We start from the raw sequence: 25,020 nt of genomic DNA on the forward strand, positions 1-25,020 counted from the left end.
TGTCATTGTGCGACATTTATTCCGCATTTACCACCTCATCAAGCGATCGTTTCTTTCAACCAAGATGTCGAATCCTCCAACCTGCTCGTTCAGAATATATACAGAAATTTATTCGAATCGCAACAAACGAAAGAGGAATCTCCCTTCTCTTGGAATCGGATGGATCGAGCTTTGAGACGGCCCATTCAAACAGACCGGCGATATACGGATCCGCGCACGAGTTTTCGGTGGAAGAATATTTTTCTCACGAAACGATATTTTACGTTTGGAGTGAGAACGACGGCTGAGGACGAAGTTCATATTGTTCAAACCACAGCCGCTCCTCTCGCCTATTACGAATCATCGTCCCCCAATCTGAAGGAAAGAAGTTTTAAAGTCAGCGACAGGATGAAATATAAGAAATATATTCTAAGACCTTTTCAAAACTATGTCGTTCCCCCGAAAACGCAATATCTCATCGTCACAACCCAGAAGAGTCTCTTTCTCGTCGATCGGTGCTGGTACTCGCTTTGGAAACAATTGAAAGAGGAGATTTCTTTCCAATCGCAGATGATGTTTCAAGAAAAAGAAGAAGAAAACCCTCCGCCACCTTTACCCATCCCTTCCTTAGATGATAAGAGGAGCTGGACCAAACCGTCGTCATGGCCCGAAACAAAATCGACCCGGCAACGGAATGAAATTGAAGTCATCACAATTGAAGATGAGGAGGAAGAAAAAAAAATACCTCTTAAAAAACGGTCGACTTACCGGAACCTACCTGGCGTGCAAGATCCGCTTCAGAATCCAGAAGCTTCTTCTTCTTCTTCCCCGACTTGTTCAAACAGGCAACCTCTTTCGGACTCCTCACAGACAGAACTTCTTCTAGTATCCTCTTCTTCTTCTTCTTCTTCTCCTCCAACCTGTCCCGACATCGTAGAGGTAGAATGTCAGACGGGTCCACAAGCTTCAAAAAGTCCCGACATCGTAGAGGTAGAATGTCAGCCGGGTAAACAAGTTCCAACAGGTCCAGAAATCATGGAGGCAGAATCACAGCCGGGTTCACAAGTTCCAACGGGTCCAGAAATCATGGAGGTAGAATTTCAGCCGGGTAAACAAGTTCCAACGGGTCCAGAAATCATGGAGGTAGAATCGCAGCCGGGTCCAGACATCCTAGGTCCCTCCACTCATCCCAAAGAGACTCCAAGTGTTTCAAGACAGCCTTGTGAGGATCCAGCCCTTCCCGTATGGAATGATTATATGGACTTACAAAATTTGGTGCAACAGGAAGGAGAAGAAAATAATCATACGGATGGGTGGGTCAAAGACTGTTTAGATCATTTAACCTCGAATGAAATTGAACTCTTATGGAATTGCATTTCTGAAATCACATCGGAAATGGGATAAAAACCAAAACAAAAAAAATTTTTTTTAATAACAAATGGGAGGAGGGTCATGATGTCAATTAAAAAAAATATTATATAGAGTCCAATCTTGGTGGTTCACTTCAGTTTTCCAGCATGAGGTGATCCACGTTTCCCGAAATATGGATCCCATTCCAAGAGAGATTGTGTAGAGCCTTCACTTCAGTTCTTTTTTTTTCCTACCAAGAGGAGAGGGTCCCCAAAGGGCTACCCATGTCCAAAGAGAGAAAGTGTACAGCGTTCATTTCAGTTTTTTTTCCAAGTTTAGGGGAGGGAGGTCTCAAAATGGCACCCCCCCATTTTCAAAGAGAGATGGTGTAGAGCGTTCATTTCTGTTTTTTTCCAAAGTTAGGGAGTTTTCAAATGGCTACCCATTTCAGAGAAAGAGCGAGAGAGAGAGAAGGTGTAGAGCGTTCATTTCAGTTTTCCAACATTAGAAGGTCCCAAAATACCTTCTGAATTCAAAGAGAGATCGTGTAGAGCGTTCATTTCCAGTTCTCCAAAATCAGAAGAAGAGGGTCCGCTTTTCCCAAAAGGGCTTTCCGCATTCAGAGACAGCGAAATGCAGACTTCAGTTTTCTCCCTCCCCAAGAATAGAGGGTCCCAAAATGGCTTCCCATTTCAAAGAGAGAGGGAGAGGCGTTCATTTCCATTCTCCAAGATAGGGTCTTCTGCTTTTTCCCAAAATGGCTTCCCAATTCAAAAAGAGAGAGAGAGAGAGTAAAAGGGTGTGTAGAGCGGTCATGTTCATTCTCCAAGATAGGGTCGTCAGCTTTTTCTCAAAATGGCATCTCCCCATTCAAAAAGAGATCGTAACCAATTTTTTCCAGTTTTTTCCAAGATGGGGGGAGAAGAAAACCTAGAATGGAATAACACGACACACAAAGAGAAAGAGAAAGAAAACGCCATCTTGTCATTTTCTGATAGGGTACCGGTGTTCGAATACTTTTGTGACCGACTGTCTGATTATACTGGGAGAACCATAAAATCGGAAAAGCGATGGGTTTCACAGTTAACGAGGCAATCGAAGACAGACTGGGAAAGAGAGATCCTTTTTTTAGCTGAGAAGCAGATTGCCCTGAAAATCCGTGACTCTGATCATATAATTTCTCTATAGACTCTTTGAACGGTATTCAGGAGACATCCTCCATGAGGGAAAAAAATCTCCCCTTCCCCTTCTAAATCGACTGGAAAGAGAATGAGGTGGAAGAGATCCATCCACGAGAGATCATACTCTTGAACGTCAGACAAATATGAAGTCGAATAGCTTAAACAAAAAATGCTTGAAATGTCATCGAGTCTCGAAAATCTAGGTCTCTCTCTCTCTGAAGGAAATGAGAAAATGGGAATCTGCGTTTTTCTTCCTCAACGGCTGATATTCATCTGAAGTGACACTCGAAATGCTTAAATAGATAAACGAGAATCCATTCTTAAAAAAAATGACGCTGTGTCGTCAATTGGAGAATCGAGTCGGCTGGGAAAATATTTTGAGAGGCAGAAAAAAAAATTTTCTAAATCTATAAAAAAAAAAAAAAAAAAAAAAAAAAAAAAAAAAAAAACTTTTTGTTAATTTTTATCATGTCTTTAGACATGATAAAAATTAACTACCTTCCCCTTTTGTCTGGGAATGTTGTCTCACCGTTTCTAAAAATAGACCATCACTCATCCTTTCTAAAAAGAATAAAATTCCAAGAATGGGTTCTGGTCTATTTTTAGAAACTAAGAGACAACATTCCCAGACAAAAGGAGGGTAGAGTTAATTTTTATCATGTCTACAAGACATGATAAAAATTAACCAAAAGTTTTTTTTTTTTTTTTTTTTTTTTTTTTTTTTTTTTTTAGTTAGAGAATTTTTTTTTCTCGGCTCTCAAAATTTTTTCCCAGCCGATTCGATTCTCCATTGACAATACAGCGCCATTTTTTTAAGAATAAACTCTCGCTTATCTATTTCAGCATTCCCAGTTTGGCTTTAGATGAGTGTCAGCCGTTGAAGAAGAAGCATCCTGTCACTTGCGAGAGACATATTTTGAGGAGTCAACATGTTGTGTGGACCGTTGAGATCGATTTTTCTCTTCCCATTGTGTGGAAATTGTTGAGCGTTTTGTGAAGCTTTGAAAGAATGGAGGGGTTTTGATGGAGAATATTTCTTTTTATTGAATTTTTTTAAAAAAAAAGATTTAAGATTGACATTTTATAACAGGTTTTACATGGAAAGAAGGTTTTTCTTCTAGTTTGACGACTTCTTTTTCTTGGGAGATGTTTCTATTGGAAAGATGGAAGGAAAGACGATTCCCACATTGAAGAAGGTTCATGAGAAACTCGTACGGATCTTGGTTCTCTTCTCGAGCCGAAATATCATACGGAATCCGGGACATGTTTTGCAATCGTTCCAGTTCCTCCTCGTATTTTTGCTTGCTCGCCAATTTCATGCGGGGACGAAACTGGTCCAGAATATACAATCCCTGGGGTTGAGTCACTCGAGAAAAAGCGACATATTGCTGAAATCGATTAAAAGGTCCGTGCATGTAAATTGCGATCGACGGAAAGGTGGCTCCTTGGGCTTTATGAGCCGTGATCGCTTCGGCTAACATCAAAGGAAACTGTTCGCGATAAAATGCGAGTGTTTTCGTCGAACAGGTGTCAATACGAATGGAGACGCGATCGATAGGAGCTAGACTATTCGAAAATTGCAGCCAGACACGCGTCACAACTCCGTCTTCATCCTGGTCTATTTGGTGTAGTGTTCCAATTGCTCCATTCATCCATCCTTTGGATCTGTCGAGCGTTTTAGTCAATTGATATCGCGCTCCTCTTTGTAAATGGAGGACGGATTCGAGATTCGCCATCTGAGATCGATGTAAATGTTGACTCCGTTTCATCATCCTCTTCCGCAATTTTTCGCTCTCGGAATAAATCACGTCTCGAGCCAGACACGAACAGTACGTCCCTCGGGATTGGAGACGTTTCATATTATATTTCTCTGCATCCTTGCTCGAAAAACAGAGAATAATAGCTTCGCGAGGAATTTCGTCGAAACTGCGAACGCGGGACTGAAAAAATGCCACATCGTCCGGTTCTAAAAAGTTATTTCTCGTTAAACGATCGAGTCTCTCCTCGTAATCCAGAGAGAATCGCATACATTCGACTAGTTCATAGTAGAGCGTGGATTGAGGCGTCCACCACCCTTCAGAATAAAAAATGGGCATGTCGCGAATCGGTTGGAGCTGCTGCAAATCTCCGAATTTAATCATATGCACATTCCCAAACAGCTTATCCGGCACATGACACAATTGTCGAAGTTGCTGGTCGAGGCGCGAAAATAAATTGGATCCGATTGTGGAAACGTTATCCAAAATCACCATCCGTAAAGGAGCATACAGGGGTCTGTAATAGTCTAAAGTCTCTTGGGTCAGAGGTCGAACAAAAGTCCCGTTCATTTGAAGACGCAGGGCATGATGCAAAGTATCTCCCGTAATGTAAACCGCTCCTTGAGCACTGAGTGCGAGTTTGAGAACCGAGCACGCTTCGCTAAAAAGAGGCGTTCGAATCAGAGTTTGGTATAAAGCTTGGATCAGGAAAGATTTACCCGTTCCGGCAGATCCTTGCACAATAATATCCAGAGGAGGGGGACGTTTCGATTCAGGTAACGCGTAATAAGTGTACAAACGGACGAGAACGTAGATCAGGAAATTGTATTGCTCTTTATTACATTGTCGAATACATTTTTGACAGGCTTCTTCGGACCACATATCCTTATGCTACAAATTCGTATAGCTTTCCCACTGCTTGGGAGGAAGATATTTCTTTCGCGGTCGGGAGTTCTTTTTAAGAACAGCATAACGTTCCTTTTGAAGTATTCGTTCTCGCTCTCGATTAGCTGAATTGCTTCGCCAGCGTCGTTTCTGTTCACGCATTCTTTCCCTAAGACGTTCTCTACTGGATAGGCTCATCGTGACACCACTCAAAAAGGCGAAGTGTGTGTATAGAAAATCACTTCCTTTAATTTATATACATATACTTTTTGAGGAGGAGGAGGTGTGTGTGTGAAATGACCTCGTCTCGAAACGAACCAATAGCACTTCGAGAAGACTTGGAACGAGATAGGTTTCTTAGAAAGAGAGAGAGCGACACAAAAAAAAATATATAAAAAATCAGAATGATTTATCCGTCGACCTCTGGGCTAAAAGTAAACAAACAAAATTTGAAAAGGTCAAGGTGAACTCACTGAATTCATCTTAGAAATCAGATAAGAATAAATAATGAGGGTACCCATGTTTCCTCTTCAACAACATAGACTCATCTAAAACGAAACTCGGAATGCTTACACAAATAAACAAGAATCCATTCTTAAATAAAAAATGGGGACGTCTTGTCGATTGAGTCGGCTGGAAAAAATTTCTGTTACTCAAAAAAAAAAAAAAAAAAAAAAAAAAAAACTTTTACTGGTTAATTTTTATCATGTCTTCTAGACATGATAAAAATTAATGAACCCCCTTTTTCTCTGGGAAGGATGTCTCACTCTTTCTAAAAATAGACCATCACTCACCCTTTCTAATAGCAACAATTCCAAGAATGAGTCATGGTTTGTTTTTTTCGAATGGGTGAGACATCCTTTCCAGACAAAAAGAGGGGACTGTTAATTTTTATCATGTCTATAAGACATGATAAAAATTAACCAAAAGTGTTTTTTTTTTTTTTTTTTTTTTTTTTTTTTTTTTTTTTTAAACTCAGAATTTTTTTTCCCAGTCAACTTGGCTGGACAAGACATCTCCGGATTCTTTCTGGAATGGACTCTATGATCTATTTAAACATTTCGAGTTCCGAGTTTCGCTTCAGTTGAGTGTGAGCCGTTCAAGAAGAAGAAACCATCCTGTGACTGGAGAGAGAACTATTCCTTTTTCTATTCACCCATTGTGTTGAACCGTTCAGATATTTGCTTTTATTAATATTTTTTTTTCCTAACCCACCCGTCTTTAAACAATAGAATAGTTTGAAAGGGTCAACCCATTTTATAGATATCAACCTCATACCCTCATCTCAACGGGTCTCGAGTGGAGGAAGGAAGGAGCAGGCGACGAGAACTAAGCATGTCTGTTTATCGAGTAGACGCATCGGGGAAAGAACGATACCCGACCGACCCCCAACATCCTCATTACGAATTATACGTTACGGATCCTGAAGGAAATCCTATCTTGGCTCGAGACGAAAACGGTCATGAGTATTACGCGGTAGATTTAAACGGAAACCAATACATTTTAGCTCCTCGACGGTATACCCGAACGTCTTTTGGACGAGAATACTACCCGAAATTTCAAAATGGGGACGAGTATTCGCTTTATACGTCTGTTTTATTCCATTATGCCAAAGACGAATCGGGGCATGAAATGTATCCTAAAAAGGCGGATGGAGTCGAATATTGTTTAACGGCCGGCGATCGAATTCGTTATGCTCGCGATGCTTGGGGAAACGAGTTTTATCCTCGAAGAGCGGATCAGCAAACGGAATACCTCTGTGAAGAAGTGGGGTATGCGAAAAGAGCCGACGGATCCGAAACGTATCCTAAATTTTATATCTAGACTTCTGGTTAAGATTTCTCTCTCTCTCAAAAGAGAAGAAAATAATAAAGAGTGTGTTACTGCAATGGAGCATTCTGACGCGGAACCTGTTTCGTATTCCATTTGGTGTGTGAAATGCCGAACCAAGACCGATACGGTCGACGTCCACTATCGCATGTCGAAAAATCGACGGCCGATGGTCACGGGAAAATGTCAGGCGTGTGGAACCAAGAAACAACAGTTTATTACAAATGCTTCCGTTCCACCTGGAATTCAGTTCCTGGATGAGGAGGAAGAAAAAGGAAAATGTTCCAAGTGAGAAGAAACAAGTATATTCAAATCAAAAATTGGAAAAAGATGGATCTTACTATTATCTGCTCTCCTAAAGCGGGTGGTTCACCTTTACAGTTTGGCATACAGACGGATTCGCATAATCCGGTTCCAAGACTCGTGAATTTTCCTCAACCGGGAACTCCACCCTTAGATACTTCTTCTTTGAATGAGTTTTCTAGCATTCTGAAAGAATATCTAAACGTCGTGAGAGAATTGATTCTTCCCCTGCATCGAAATGTTGAAGAAAAGAGCTCTGAATGTGGAAGCAAGGACACGGATCCAAAGCCAAATTCGGAGGGTTGAAAGGGATAGGTGAAAGTCCATTATTAAAAAAAAGAAACAATGGTCATATCATGTCTTGTCGATCGAGTCGGCTAGAAAAAATTCTCTAGATGAGATTGAAAAAAAAAAAAAAAAAAACTTTTGGTTAATGTTTATCATGTCTTAAGACATGATAAAAATTAACTCTCTCTTCTTTTTTGTTTGGGAAGGATGTCTCACCCTTTCTAAAAATAGACCATCACTCACCCTTTTTCAAGGCAATTATTCCAAGAATGAGTCATGATCTATTTTTAGAAATGGTGAGACAACCTTCCTAGACAAAAAGGAGGGACAGTTAATTTTTATCATGTCTAGAAGACATGATAAAAATTAACCAAAAGTTTTTTTTTTTTATCAGTTAGAAAATATTTTCCAGAGCTCTGAGAATTTTTTTTCCCAGTCGACTCGATGATCCAAACAACAAGACATCCAAAATTTTTTCTAGAAGAAACTCTCGCTTCTCTATTTAAACCCCTCGCGTTTCCAACTTCAGATCCGTGTGTGCTGTGCACTCAACCTAGAATTGCGCTTCTCCTCCCTCCTGGAAAGAGCCTTTTTTTCTTAGCTCTTAGCATTTTTTCTCAGCTCCATTTCCATTCTCCAGGTTTCTGTCTCCTCCTTTCCGTTAACACTGCAAAATTTCTAAATTCCTTATCACTCAGAGCTTGGAAATCTGTCATCAAAAAAACATGACATAGCTCTGTTTTCAAGGAGTCGGTTTAGATTCGTCAGGGTCATGGCTGATTTTCCATGACGGCTCTCCAACCTCAATATTAGAGTTTGAAAGGAATAAGGTAAAAAAGTTCGTCCTAGATATCCAACGAAACGTAAAAAGAGCGACGAGGATCTAAAAAAGCTACGACCCTTTCCAGAAGGGGAGGGAGCAATGGATATTCAGGTGAGTCCACAGCATGGACTGCACGAAAATGAAACGACTTCCGCAGATAAGAGAATGTTCGAGATGTCTCTCGTCGATCAAGTCAGCTGGTAAAAATTTTCTAAGAGCTGAGAAAAATGTTCGCATACCTTCACAGAAATTCTTTCCAGGAGGGAGAAGTGTGTATCCAGGTCTAATTCACAGCACAGACTGAACTGAAGTTGGAAATAAGAGTGGTTTAAATAGAGAAGGGAGAGTTCCTTCTAGAAACAATTTGGATCTGTCTTGTTTGGATCATCGAGTCGGCTGGGAAAAAATTTCTGAGTGATAAAAAAAAAAAAAAAAAAAAAAAACTTTTTGTTAATTTTTATCATGTCTTCTAGACATGATAAAAATTAACTCTCTCTTCTTTTTGTCTGGGAAGGATGTCTCACCGTTTCGAAAAACAAACCGTGACTCATTCTTGGAATAATTGCCATGAGAAGGATGAGTTTTTGTTTCGTTTTCGAAACGGTGAGACATCCTTTCTTGACAAAAAGAGGGGACAGTTAATTTTTATCATGTCTATAAGACATGATAAAAATTAACAAAAAGTTTTTTTTTTTTTTTTTTTTTTTTATTGTTCAGAAATTTTTTCTCCCCCTCCAACCAACTCAATGGAATAGACGATAAGTTTTTAAGAATGGACGTTTTGTTATTTATGCAGATATTCCGAGTTTCGCGTCAGGTAAATGCGCGCTCACCTTAGATTGGATTCCCTTCAGACAGGTCTAGAGATTGGATAACCCATCAAGAATTCTTCAACAGGTTTTTGGAAAAAAGAAATCGTCAAGAAGTGAGTATTGATTTTGATATTTTCTTTTCAACCTTGGGTCAGTTTCTAGTACATTCCTATACTAATTCCATTGTATTTAAAAAAATAATGTCAGCACGGACTGATCTGACCCGATACGCTTGCCCATCCAGTTGGCTGCTGGAGGGAGGGGGAAAAAAAAGAAATTTATTTTGAAGGATATGTCAATTCTTTTCTAAAAATAGATTTCTAAGAAAAGAATGAACCTTTGTTGGAAATCTATTTTTAGAAACATGTCTAGACAACATGTTGACAAGAAAAAAAATTCTTTTTTTTTCCTGAGAGTGAAATGATTTTTTTCTTTCCACCCACTTTTCTTATTCTTTGGGAGGAAGGAAGAACTTCCCTTCCCCCCGCCTTTTTTCCACTAGTATTTATATAGATCCGAGTTTTTCTGCTTACAGGGTTCATTCTCGTTCTTCCTTCTCAACCGAGCAAAACTAAAATGTCGACCGATGCTGTTGCAGTTCTACCTACCCTGGTGGAAATCACGCCCGTCTGTCATCTCGAAGTAGCTGATCAATGGGAACCTCTCTCCCGTTTCGAAGAATGGTTTCGGGACCCGGAGCGTATGGAACAAATAGTCCAAGAAACAATGTGCTATTTATCCTGTTACGATGGAAAAATCCTGCATTATTTTTCGTCCATCGAAGTTTTCAAGCACTTTGCTTTCCAATCGATGATGGAGGCAGGAACCTTTCGCTTACACGCTTATCTGCGATGGAAAAATGTGATCGCCGTCGATGCTGGAACCTTTTTAAAACTGTTTTACGTTTCACCCGAGTGGGTTCATATTCTTCAAACCGGAGAAGCTTCTATCCGTCTTTATGGATGGGAAATGGAATCAGAAGCCGACGGGTATCGTATGATTCCCTATCGACTGCGAGCTCGCTCCGTGTATATTATTCACGGACCTCTTTACTACCAACTCCAATTTCATTACAAGACGGTGTTTGCAGTAGACGCCCTCTCCAGGAAGAAAATGGAGTCTTTACGAGCGTTGCATCCTGAACAGCATTTTCAATTCCCTGCTCGCGAGGAAGAGATGAGAAGGAAAAGATCCAGAAGGAGGAGACACCTAAAGAGGTACTAAAAAGAAGTCGGAAGGTAGAAGCATATTTTTTTTTTCATTAACGGAAAAAAAAAACTGTGGATCATTCTTTGTATATTTCTTGGAAAAAAAAAGAAGAAAAGACTAATAGTCATAATAGAGGGAGTTAGGAGGGACCCTATCTATATATAACTCTCTATATAAATCGGAAGCGTCAACAGGACGGTCCACCGAAAACAATCTACCTTATCTTTCTCAGAGCAGAGTGGAAAAAAGGCCAAGATGCGTGGACTCATTGGAAGCAAAAAAATTCGAGTAGTTTAAATAGATAAGTGAGAAAAGATTTTGAGAGGTGTTGTTTTATGGATGGAGCTGGCTGGGAAAAAAAATTGGCAAAGCTCAGAGAAAAATTTCCTAAATTGGGGAAAAAAAAAAGAAAAAAAAAACTTTTTGTTAATTTTTATCATGTCTTATAGACATGATAAAAATTAACTCTCTCTTCTTTTTGTCTGGGAATGATGTCTCACCGTTTCGAAAAATAGACCATCACTCATCATCCTTTCTAAAATAATAGAATTTCAAGAATGGGATATGTTCTATTTTTCGAAACGGTGAGACATCATTCTCAGACAAAATGAAGAGAGAGTTAATTTTTATCATGTCTATAAGACATGATAAAAATTAACCAAAAGTTTTTTTTTTTTTTTTTTTTTTAACTCAAAATTTTTTTCCACAGCGCTGAGAAATTTTTCCCAGTCGACTCACTCATCCAAACAAGACGTCTAAAATTGCTTCTAGAAGGAGCTCTCATTTTTTTCTATTTAAGGAACTTGAGTTTCGGCTTCCCATCAGTTTGTACTGTGCATTCAACCTGGATACCCATTTTTTGGAGATAGGGGGGGGGAACTTTCGCAGTTTTTTTTTCCTGAAACGCTCTATGGATTAGAGAATCTCACACATATCCTCCTCCGTGGATCGAAATGGACTGACCGCCACATCTGTTTTAGATAATAATTTTGAGTTTTCCCCCTCCTCCCCAAGATTGGACTATCTCAATATTTTTTTAAAGAAAAACAAAATTATTTTTTATGATTATTCTACAATTTTTAGGTTTTCTTTCCCACCCACTCCTCTTTAAGAAGAATAAAAACATAAAGCACATTGAAACAGTTTCGATAAATTTTGAAACTGAAAGTCCATCACCTTGTTCTCCACGGGACTAAAATAAGTTACCCCGGTCTGAGAATCTTCTTGGATTTGAAGAGGTTCTCTCATCACACTCTGAAACCAGGTCGAAAAGAGGAGAGCGTCTGGACCCAAATCGTTGAGCAGTCGTTCCAGGGAATCGAAGGTGATAAAAGGGGTATAGCGGAGAATCCGGCTAGGGCGGTCCGACGTATCGATCCAGAGATCCGTCGTTAAGGATCGGTAAGGGCGAAAAGGGGCTCGAGAGATCCATTGCTGAATAGTCTGTTGACTTTTCGGACTCATCCAAGTCCCTTGCTGGGAAAGGCAAGTCACGAGTTCCGATCCTCGAAAATAGAGCGTGCCCGACCCCAAGTAAAACGTGAGGGGAATTGTCTTGGCGAAACGGAAACGAATCGCGAGGGAAAAAGACTCTCGCCGTAACCACTCCATGGCATTTGGTTTTTTCTCTCTCTCTCTTTCTCCTGAGGACGAGATGGAAAAAAAAGAAAAGACAACTTTTCTCTCGGCTTCTTTTATATATAGGAAGAGAGAGGGGAAGGAGTGTTCTCGAAAAGACTCATGGGAAATTTCTTCTTCTTCTTCTTTTTGGGGTAGGTGGGAGGAACTCGTTTTTTATTTGGTGGAGAGAATGCGTCGGATGACATCCCGAGACATTTAAAAAAGAATAGATAGGATGGATTCTTCAAATGGGAAATGCGGGGTGGCTAAGGGATCTTATTCCATTTTTTTTACTTTTCTAAATAACAAATAGAATCGGGTGGATTCCATTTATCTCCTTCTAAAAAATATAGCAACACTTGATCCTTCCCGTCCTTTTTCATTTCCTGTTGACATGTTAGATACTTTAGAGCCTCTTCGATTTTAATTAAGTAACCCCGATAGACCATCCGATCATCAATACTCCCGATATTGCGTTCGAGAGCCATTCTATAAGCAGCTTGAGATTGGAAAGGAGAATAATTATCAAAGTAGGTATTACGGCGTAAATGTTTAGGATGTTCGACTATAAAAAAATATTGTGTATAAATGCATTGATCTAATCCCGTAAATTCTAGTTTGATTAAGGGATACTGAGCCACGTCCGAGGGTTGGTAGGCGAATCGGTAGCCGGACTCTTCTTCAAATTCCTGATACGCGACTTTGAACCATTTGAATCGAGGGTCGTCGTCTTTCTTGAAGCGTCTTTTATCCATTTGTCCATGCGGGAAATCCCATTCATCTTCATAAGCTAATTTAGCCTTGTACCGATCATAATCGTCTTGTAAATTGGGATGGAGAGTCGGATAAATATGGTTTTCAAATTCATCTTGAAGCACCGATATTTTTTCCAAATCGAAGGGTGGTTCGATACGTTTATTTTTTAAAAGCTGAATTAAATAATTTTGAAAACAGTAAGGCATTTTTCGATGAATCATCACCACCTGTCCTGATGAGGTCTTTACCACTAAACCATATGAAGTAGAGTATTTGTTTCTCTGGATCATCTGAAAAAAGGAAAAAGAGAGAAAAATTCCTTGATTACCTATCCACTCAATGAATACATTTATGAACAGCAAATTTCACTAATTGTTGGAGCGCTAGCATGGCCATAAATCGATGACAAGATTTCGATCGACAAGATGGACATTGCTGTGGCTGACGATGTTGAGGTTTATAAATAACAGTCCATAAAAACTTGAGAGGTACCTTTTGATGAATTTTTTCTCGAGTGGGTTCATTCGCCACGTAGAGTTTTTCAATATGAAGTCGTTCCAGATCCGCATTCAATTGCCGAATAAATTCCTTCGTATGTGTTTTCAGGTCTCTGGCTATAAACCGGACGCAGTTCGTAAGAGTATATCCATCAAAGGTGACAGCCAACACACCAACAATTTTTTGGTGGAGCTTGGTCTGTGAGGACTTCTTCTTTCTAGAGCGCTGATGAGTGGATGACGAGGGAGGAGAAGACAGTATTTCCAAAGAATGAGTTGGAGAAGGAGAAGACTTTTTCGGTACTCTAAAAACGGGTGAAAATGGTCCATAAAAAGTGGGTTCCGTATCTGGAATATCCTCAAAGGGATCTTCTTCACATGAAATGACTAAGTTATCCGTTGCCATGTGTTCGCTATCTTTTTACGAAACAGAATGAACCCCGATTTCTTTTTCAACCATTTATATACTAAGAGAGGGGGGAATAAAATAGGTAGAGGTATCGAGATATCGTTGAAAAATATTTTTAAGAACTAGGAGAAAAAATTCTTCAGTTAAAAAAAAAAAAAAGAAGAAAAAAAAAACTTTTTGTTAATTTTTATCATGTCTTTTAGACATGATAAAAATTAACTCTACCCTCCTTTTCGTTTTGAATGATTTCAACATGTTGTCTAGACATGTTTGTAAACAATAGACTTCCAAGAAAAACATGATCATTCTTAGAAATCTATTTTTAGGAAAGGTGAGACATCATTCAAAACAAAAAGGAGGGTAGAGTTAATTTTTATCATGTCTAAAGACATGATAAAAATTAACAAAAAGGTTTTTTTTTTTTTTTTTTTTTTTTTTTTTTTTTTTTTTTTTTTTTCAGCCAAGAATTTTTTCTACCCGATTCGATTGACAAGACATCCCAGTTTTTTTTTAAGAATGGAATTTCTGTTCTATATATTTCAACATTTCAACTGTTGCTTCAGATCCCTCTGTGCTGTTGAAAAAGCCTGCACTTCAACTCTCCTGGAAACAGTTTAAGCCATGTCTTCTCTCAAGATTCTCTTTAGATCCAGCAAAGATGTGGATTGTGTCTCGTGAAAACAGTTCATTGTTCAAGAAATTCATGGAAAGATGGGGAGGTCTTTTTAAATGTACTATTTCTTTTTATTAACTCTTTTCTTATGTTTACGACCTTGACAACTTGTTGCTTTCTCAACTTCAGGTTCTTTGGTCGGCTGTCTAAAATCAGCTCTTACCTCAGTGCACGATGCATCAAATTCCATTGTACTGAATTCTTCATTTCCCGAAAACACTTCTTTCAACATGTGGATGGCTTCTTTGGTCAATTCTAATGTTTTATCTATCGTCTTATTCTTTTCATTTTCTCTACGTTGGAGGATAGCGGGAGTTAAAAAAGGATTTTGACAACAGGGTTCAAATTCTTTCGTTTTGTCTTTGCGATCATGACGATGTATTTCTATAATCTTGTCATCCGTATCATCGGGGTTTATCCATATTTCCAAATCTAACTCTTTACCTTCAGAATTTTTGGGAGATAGATGAATAAGTACAGGATCCATCGCCATGGTTAAATTATTGCTTCTTCCTTTTTTATTACTCTTCTCCCTCTTCATTTTTTTTCAAAGTTTTTTTTATATAATCCACTCTTCAAGTCCCATATTCAACGAATATATTTCTGGCTTTCTTTAAAAGCTTGCAATAGCCACTGAAATCGGTATCGTATCAAGTAGGCCAGAGCTCCAAAGTAAAATAATAGAATTAAACAGACGACATAATAATGAATCTTCAATACGTTGCCCAGTAAAGCGAAAAGAATCGTAGGACCCGCCGTTACCAGTAGTAAATGAATGGCGAACGTTTGTCTCTTCGACCATCCTTCCTCTTTGGGGCTTTCGTCTTCCTTTTCAAACCGACTCAATTCTTGGTCCGTTTGAAAATTTTTCTCGATTCGTTTGAAATGAGATGTCATTCTTGACCTCTCGAAATTTTAGGAACACTTGTTCCATGTACAATGACATAATCGTACGCTGTGTTGCCTCGCAAGACCCGTTTTGTGAACCGTAAAACCGACTGATTCTCTGGACAATAAATCGGTCGGAATTCAACAGATTGGTCGGTCATACATTCTCGTTTTCCCGTTAACCTATACTTTTCGTCTATGTGTGTATATTTCAAAACACAGGGGGAAGATAGATCGCCCAGGACTCGATGCACGTAGGGTCCACATTCACAGACGTGTCGTTCGGAGTCCCATCCTAGTCCGGGCACGTTCCACAAATCTCGAACGCAGTAATCGACAGAACAGACCCACGGAGATGTTTGAATCATTCGATTACCTCGTCGATCTAAAGAATGGCATTGACATTGGTATCGGAACGATCCATCTTCTAACGTTTCGTAATAATCGGCTACTTCTTGAGCGGGTTGTTGGGTTCGACGATATATTAAAACATTGAGAGAAGGATCACGGGCTTCTGGATGTTGACAGGGATGGGTGAAAGAGGAACGAGGAGCACAGAGCCATCCCGAGGCCGAAAAAATAGGAATTTCCGAGGAAGAAAGACAAGCGGTCCGGATTCCTTGGGGAATACAATAAGTACCCGGTTCGAGATGATTCCATGTTTTATCAGAAAGAGTGAGTTTTTCGTAAAACGTGGGATTTGTTTCACAGAGCTGAGAACAATCGCAATGGCTATCAGGACACTGAAAGATTTGGAAAGGGCAATACGTCTCGGTTGAAATTTCTGGTAAGGCTAATGATGATGAGGGAAGAATAGAAGGCATCCGGAGATCGGGTTTATAAAAAAGATTCAAGAGAGTCACTAGAAATACAATGCGTAGAATGATCGCGCTCGGGTGTATCATTTTTCTTTCTTTCCTCCTTTATAAATTAGAACCGGTTCCAATCCCTACGAGTTCTCATTATACTGTGATTCGACACTTTTCCAAGGACAAGTCGCTTCTGCAACTGTTTCCTCAAGACGTTTACGTGTTCGTCGATCAAGGTATTTGTTATTTGTACGACAAAACCAACGAAGAGAAAACCTATATTTCAGCTATCCGGCTCGATACGCTGAGACGGCACGATCTTTTACATTATAAATACATGCTAAAATGGCCTCATACGATTGAAATCGTGTCGTATCCGAATCATCTCACCCATCCGATGGATATTTTAAATTACAGAGCTTAAGGTTCGGTTTTGATGAAAGGAGCCGTATTCTTCACGGCAATATCGTTTTTATTCTCCGTAGTATACCAATGAGCATCGACCTCCCAAATATTTTGAATAGCCTTGCGTTGTGTTTCATAGACGGGATCGTCGAGCGATTTGAGAGGTAATAACGCGTTCGGTTGTAACCGTTGTTCGGCATTCAAACCTTGGTGAACGATCCGTTTCAACATAAACGTAAGAAACAAACGACGTTTTCCGAAGAAAACCAGCGACTCTTCTGTATGGGTATCCATAGCCGGATGAAAAAGTGTGAAATGGCGTCCTTTTTGGGGATCCATCACGTATTGGATGACGATATGATGATACTAATCGCGTTGCCGCATTTGCGAGAGGAAGTGAAGCCGTTGCAATTGACGAAAATAACGTCGGGTTAGACGATACGAATCCATTCTGACTTACTTTTTTATCGCGCCAAGATCTTTCTTTTTTGTTGACAGGATAAACATTCACGATACAGAGCCGGCATTTCATCCAACGCGCGATCTTGTTTTAAAAAATGTCGATAATTCGGTTTGGAACAACACGCTGCTGCGTCCTTTTTCGGAATTTTTTGCTCTTTCCATAATTGGCACATCTCGTTTATGAATAAAGGCTGGATGCTCGCCATACTTTTATTCGTTTTGGGTTTATACTACTGCTACTTGTATTTCTATAATTTTTCGGTCCCGTCCCCGAAAGTTCCTTCTTCTCCTCCGACGACAACGACGCGTTTCCAATATCAGATCGAGACCTCAAACGACAACGAGGTTTCATTTCACACCTCCACGGGAAAAACATGGACGTTTCCTCTCCCACTCGAATATTATTTCGCGGAAGGACGGATTTGGGAAAAAGATGAATGTTTTGGACAGCCCGATGATACTCAGCTCCCCGCAACGGGGAAAAACCTCTACCTGTTTTTATTACGATCGCAGAGTTTTGTACCCCGCGAAAAGTCCATGATGTATTATTATTATCGATGTCGGCACGGTCGTGTTCTAGACGTGCTCATGTGTCAAGAAGAACATTCTCCTTCTACCTGAATTCCTGTCAATCCCTGCATCGATCAGCATGACGGATCGGTTTTACCTGATCCAACCAATCGACGTTTTTATTACGAATGCCAGAACGAACAACCGATTCGAATCGCCTGTCCGCCCAAGACATTTTTCTACTACGACGCTTGCACTTCGCGAAAACATTTCGTATCTTACTGTGAAGACGGTCAACATTTTCCGATTGACGAGGTGACGTATATCGAGTGTCGTGGCCATCGACCGAAAATGATTCGATGTTCGCCCGGAGAAAAATATTCGACACATTATCGGCGATGCGTGTCTGATCTCTGCGACGGATTTCCGGATAATACGCAACGACCTCTCCCCATCGTCCAAAAAGGATCTTTTCTGTACTCTCCGGGTTACGCGATTTGTGAAAACGGAATGGTTCGCGACACTATATCCTGTCCTCTTTCCTGGGACACATGGATCGGCGATGCCTTATTCCATTTACCGATGGTGTACGACGAAACGTCCCAAACATGTCAACCGCCTCTTTTCTGTGAAAATGTTCAACCGACCTCAAAAGAAACTGTCGTTCCCGCTCACGAGTATACGAAACATCTCCCGTCCTATCCATTTTCAACATCTTTGGATCGAGCTGTAGCTTACACGTGTGATCCAACCCGAAAACGTACGGTTCTAGAACCAGGCTATCGAGTGTCGGATCAATATACAGTTGAATGGGCTTGTGAGGATAAGTCGTAGTCGTCGAAACTCGCGATAGGCGATACGAGCGATCGATATTTTGATTGCGCTCGGAGGGAAATTCAAACGTGTCCTCCTCAAACATTTTTTGACGGAAATGAATGTCGACCGCGCATCCCCGGCGCGTTTCAGTATCGGCATCTCGATGTGTTTAAATTCGATCATTTATCGATCGTTGCGAATTGGATTCGGCCCTGGACGACACTTGATCATGAACCACGTGCCTCTTGTGACGAAACCAACGAAGAAGTTTATATTCCCGGCTATAATATTTGTTCTCATCCCGACTGCACGCCGTACCCATTCCTCAAACAATTGAAAACGGCTATTTATTTACCCACTTCTTCTCACATGTGTCTTTTCGAAAAGGGAAAAATTCGAAAGAAACGCGTTCGACGGCAAGGTTTGAAATTTTGGTCGCAGCGATTTGTGAAACAGGCTTCGACTTATAGTGTTCCCGAAACGTGTCGTGAAGGCCATCGCATACGATCGGGACGATTTATTCCCGATTCCGTATTATACGCCACTTGTAATTGGCGTCAACCTTTTGTCTTTTGTCCTTCTTCCTCCACAGAAGGAATTCGAGCCACTCCGTACGGGTATCACGTATGCGTACCCAAAGAAGAAGCCTATGAAGGGATTTTACCGGCTGGATTAACCCTTCGACTTGAAGTTCAAGAACTGAGTCGTATTATACCGGAACATGGAGCGCGATATAAAATAGATGGACGAGAAGCTGTTTTTGATGCGACGCAGCATCCCGAAGGTATTCCCCTCCTTACCTCAGTCTATGAAATTTGGACCGAGCGCGACATGAAATTGTTTTTTAGAATTCTCGTCACGCATCCTCGTTCAGCTTACTGGGAAGACCGAAAATTAAAAGCCCTTCCCGATCCTGACATGACGTTGTTGTACACGGGTGAAATGACCGAAAAGCCCGTCACGACCGATGACTATCCGGTCTCGGCCGACTCATTGATTCAAATGGAATAAAGTAGAAAAAAAATGGATCGTTATTTAGGTCAAGGCATATTGTTTTACTCTACGGTTTATATCAGCATCATCCTAGTCGCAGTCACCCTCTTAACGAACCGGCTCATCTTTTTATTTTTATTAGTCCTCACGTTTGGTCTAGCCGCTTACATGGCTTATTTGACCGTTCATAATTCTGAACATCTCAAAACGACGGGCCAATCGATTGAAGACTGGATTCGAAAGATGTATCAAAAGATAACTGGATAATCGGAGGTGACTCATGTAAATATCAAGATCGGTAAAGGAAAAAAACATGGTTTCGGTTTACACCATAGATGAATTTGGAAAAGAACGATATCCGAAAGATCCTAAAAAACCTAAACAGGAGCTGTATTATTTCGATAATGACAATCGACCTATTTTTGCCAAAGACGAGCATGGAAATGAATATTACGCTGTGGAATATCGGGGTCATGAATATATAGCGCTTCCTCGTCGGTACGCCAAATCCAATTCCGGAGACGAGTTTTATCCTAAATTAAACAATGGAGGAGAATACCCGTTAAATTCATTGGATGTAAATGTGAAAACGTATGCTGTCAATGCGAGGGGAGGAGAGATTTATCCTAAATCCAGCATTGGAAAAGAATATTATATACAGGATAGAATTCGGGAAAAGCCAGAGACGAATTACATCCGATATGCACGAGACGAAAATGGAAATGAGTATTACCCGAAAGATCATAAAAACGAGGAATTTCTCTATATCTATCTAAGTTATGCTAAAAAAGCGAATGGTGATGAATTTTATCCGAGAAAGTGGTATTATTGAAAGATCTTCAGGAGAACAGTATTCGCAGCATGGACTCATCTGAAACGAAACTTGGAAAGCTTAAATAGATAAACGAGTCCATTCTTAAAAAATGGTATCTTCTCCATCGAGTCGGCTGGAAAAAAATTTTTCACAGCTGAAAAAAAAAAAAAAAAAAAAAAAAAAAAAACTTTTGGTTAATTTTTATCATGTCTTCTAGACATGATAAAAATTAACTAGTTCCCCCTTTTCTTTTGTCTGGGAATGTTGTCTCACCGTTTCTAAAAATAGACCAGAACCCATTCTTGGAATTCTATTCTTTAGAAAGGATAAGTGATGGTCTATTTTTAGAAAGTATGAGACAACATTCCCAGACAAAAGGGGGAGGTAGTTAATTTTTATCATCTCTAAAGACATGATAAAAATTAACCAAAAGTTGTTTTTTTTTTTTTTTTTTTTTTCTTATCATTTAGAATTTTTTCTCAGCTCTTAGATTTTTTTCCCAGCCGACTTGATCCAGAAAATCAGACATGTCAAAATTGTTTCTGGAAGAGACTTTTGCTTATCTATTTAAACTCCAAGTTTCACTTCAGATCACTCTGTGCTGTGAAAGAAGAAACATCTTCTTGTAATTTGCAAGTACTAACTGATTTTTAGTTTATTCACTGGTTAGTTACTCCCCCTCCAAGTCATTCGTTTTTTTTCTCTCCAAAAATCTTCAGCTTTCATTTAGAATGACGATAAAAATAAAACACAAATAGAAAAAAGATGGTCACGCATAAGTAATGCATGTAGGGTTGAAATAGGAAGGTGAATCCTGTTAACAAATAAACAATTATCGTGAAATAAATCCAATTTTTCGGGGTTCTTTCGTCTGTTCGTGATTTTTGGAGAAATGACATTCGTGTTTGGGGTCGATCGGTCATGGGCACTTTATGGATAGCATCTAAATATTCTTGCACTTTCTCGGCAAAGAAGAGGTATCGATCGCTCGCATCTTCTTCTAACACGTCCCATAGAATTTCGGGTGTGATTTCTAGAACATGGTCAGTTTCCGATTGATAAAACTGAACGTCTAATCGCCAGTCGATATCGTAAAGAGTTCGAGCGGTCAGCACTTTATTGAAATGAAACGGATCCAATATATCGAGTACGGCGGACAGAATACTTATACCCGTCAGCACATTGGAAGTAACCGAGAATCCTGTCGCGGCGATTCTGGAAAGTGTTGCGAGCGTACTTAATTGGGTCCGAACGACAGCTTGAAGGATGGCCGATTGAATGGGAAGACACTGCATACTCAATTTGGTTAAGAGTTTAGGCATCCGTTTTTCAAGGATTTTTTGCGCGGCTTCTAATCCGATATCGATCCCTACATCAATCGCCAATTCATGAACCAAGGACCGTTTCACATGTTTCTTGGGCCAATTTTGTACAAAGTCGGGAAGATGAGGAGAATATGGTGGTAACGTATGATTTTTTTGCAGAGTGGAAATAGATCGATAGATACTGCTTCCCAAGAAAAATTCGCCAATATCTTGCCCCGTCGTCGTCACACAATCAGACCCGTTGAAAACAAGACCGTACGCTTCACAATAAGGCTGGTTGAGTCGTAAATGACCCTCGACGAGATTGAGGCCGGCATGATGACGAGGAAGAGAAGGATGATTTGATTGAAAGAAAACTTGTTCGGGCAAGAGAGCTAATAATTTCTTGGCGAGATTTACGGCTACACATTTTCCATTTCGATATTCCGTGTCCATACTCTGCTGCGTGTTGGAATATAAACGATCGCAGGCGGGTTGGCAAGCTAAACTGAAACCCGTTCCGAGTCGAATCCATCGCGGTTCATCTTCCGGGGAACACGATTCTAAATTTTCTTGAAAAGGGAAGCAGGCAATCATGTCACATCCCGTTTGCGTAAAAACAAATTTTTCGACGACGTGACATTGTTCCGGATCGAGAGTTTTAGGTATGTAGTAATCCCGTTTGGAGTCGGCTTTTCTTATTTGGAAGGTGGTATGTTTAAAAATAAAAGCGTACCGACTTTGAAGAGCTTGTTCGTAAATATAGAGTTGAGTCGCTTCTTGAGCATACCGAATAGCGTGATCGAGATCGTAAGAAGTGACAGTATATTCATTTCTATTTTGAAACGAATCCCATTTCATCTTGGAGGAGGGCTTTGTTCCTATATATTGAAAAAATGTTCGATGTTGTTGCTTTTTTTTAACAAAATAAAAGGATTCTTTTTTTTATATAGTAACAAGTATAAAATGAGATTCAATTCAGTATTTACAGTTGCGTATGGAACATATACAAAAACCAGTTCCAAAAAAAATTTTTTTAAATTAAAAAATAAATTGTCTCAACTATAAAATCCTATAAATTTTAGTTTTTACAGTTGCGTATGGAATAGCGATAAAAACCAGTTCTCAAAAATTTTTTTAATGAACTATCTTATCTATAAAATCTTGTCAAAATCAGATTTTACAGTTGAGGATGGAACCTGATGAAAAAATATTTTGGAAAGGATGCTATTCGAAAAACATTTTATCATGGTTAGTAGTTCTTCTTGTAAAGGACAAAAACAAGTTCATTTCGTCTAATATTTGTGCATCTAAAGTATTTAAATCTATTCCAAAAAAAATATATATATAGTCTCCCACATACCTTCAATGTATTATTGGACTGTTCACTCTTTATATTCCATTAAAGAGCCATGGAAAAAATGTTCCGAGTCTCTAGGGGTTCATTTTGCCTTGTTCACTACTTGTAGTTTCTACATTTTCGTCTTCACACTCTAGTCTTTCGAAGGAAGCTTCAGGATCTTCTCCTCCCCTTTCCGATGGAGGTGGACTCTCGGGAGAAATAGGATCTTCTTCCCGCTTTTCCGATGGAGGTGGACTCTTGGGAGAAGGATAACGAACAGGTTGCAAATCGACAATCGAAGGGTCGAAATAATCACTTGAAGCTAAAGTAGGGTCCGACATATTATTTCTGTTTTTCTTCTTGATTCTAGGATCCTCTCTCACATTCTTTCTCTTTTGAGAATTATTTTCTTGTTGATTCTTTTTCGCCTGGTATTGTTCCAATTCTTTCGTCTTCCAGACTTTAATTTCGTAAAATATATTTGAAAATAGATCCTCTCCAAGATACTTTAAATACAATGCACCCCATTCGCTTACTTCATCACTGGTAGAAGGTGTAGTGTTTATTATTTCTTCTATAGTACGTCGAATCACATCCACGTAGAGAAGAGATTCCGATAGTTTGGAAACTTCGTGATATAAACAACGGACGATTCGAGCATGAACTGCTTTAAAATCTAGAGCTTCTTGTTCGTTTAAAGGTGTTTTTTCATCTCCTCCGTACTGTAGATTAAAAACATACTTTTGCAGATCCTCGCCCAGCAATCCGTCTACGGCAAATAATTTAAACACTTCTATCTTAGGTATTTCCTGTCGTTTGAATAAGATGTTGGAAAGTCTTATTAGATCGGTCGATCTAGAATAGTCTTTAGATAAAACTTTCTCAATCATATTCCATTCATCTGGCGTGGAGATGGTTTTATTTTGTACCAACTGCTGTTGCACATCCATCCATAAACGCCAAATGGTATTTAAACAGTATCGATGGACGGGTACAAGAGGTTTCAAATCTTGAATCAAGGTCCACGGAAACATCATCATATTAGCTATTCTTTTTAAAACTCTCAACTGAACGGTGGTTTTAGTCGTAAACAAATTAGATTGATTAAATTCTTCCAGCACGACTTCATCCAACACGTACTTGAGACGATCCTTCAAGGGTAATGTCAAAGGTTCCAGGGTTACAGTGTTTTCCTGATCCATCTTGTCCTCAGTATGAAATGAGAAAATCGTCTCAGCTCCAGCTGTTTATATACTGTGAAACGAAAGGGGGGGAGGTAGAAAGGAGAAGCGAAAGTTGGGTAGTAAAAAAAAAAAAACTTTTTGTTAATTTTTATCATGTCTTTAGACATGATAAAAATTAACTCTCTCTTCTTTTTGTCTGGGAATGATGTCTCATCTTTTCGAACATATTTCTAAAAATAAATTTCCAAGAAAGAAATGAGTCATGTTCTATTTTTAGAAACATATTGAGACAACAGATTAACATCATTTGAACAAAAGGGGGATAGTTAATTTTTATCATGTCTGAAGACATGATAAAAATTAACAAAAAGTTTTTTTTTTTTTTTTTTTTTTTTTTTTTTTTTTTTTTTTTTTAATACGGCTCTGGAAATTTTTCCCAGTTGGTTCGATCGATAAAACCAGAAAAAGGATTTCCACTTAACTATTTAAATTACTCGAGTTTCGGTTTCAGATCAGTTTGTGCTTTGGATACCAGCCTCGAAAGATCTTCAGTTAAAGTCTATTATATACACATTTTGGTAAGTGAACTTTATTATTTTGTTGAATTGTTTTTTGGCTTTTGTGAATTGCTTGGATATTGTTTCTTTTTCAACTCGTTGTGTTTAAGCTCTTTTCTTTCTCAAAGCAATACGAGCTTGTCGTGGCAATCGATCTCGAGCTGTTGGATGCCGTCGTGAGCAATGACTTAATAGATATCGACAAGCTTTATTGGGAATTTTCTTATTTCGTATGTGGGCCCCACCTTCGGTCACAAACGTAATGGAATGGTTACCATATTTATGAAGCAATCGATTAGGACCCACACGAACGGTTCGAGATCCAAGAACGTATCCTCGACGTTTTCTCATAGGTCTTCTACGAATGGGTCTTTGTGTTCCTCTACGATTGATATTGGAAGGAGAGGAAGAAGAAGATGCAGACGATGAAAAGGAAGCCGAACGACTTCTTCTTACAGGACTTCTTCTTCTAGAATGACGTATTTCTAAACTACGACTACGATTTCTCTGACTTTTTCTTCTTCTTGGACTTGGACTTCTGCTCCTGCTTAGACTTGGACTTCT

The sequence above is a fragment of the Stegodyphus dumicola genome, chromosome 1 (assembly GCF_044657685.1).
Source record: "Stegodyphus dumicola isolate Sdum_Otavi_A_Nest chromosome 1, ASM4465768v1".
Lineage (NCBI taxonomy): Eukaryota > Metazoa > Arthropoda > Arachnida > Araneae > Eresidae > Stegodyphus > Stegodyphus dumicola.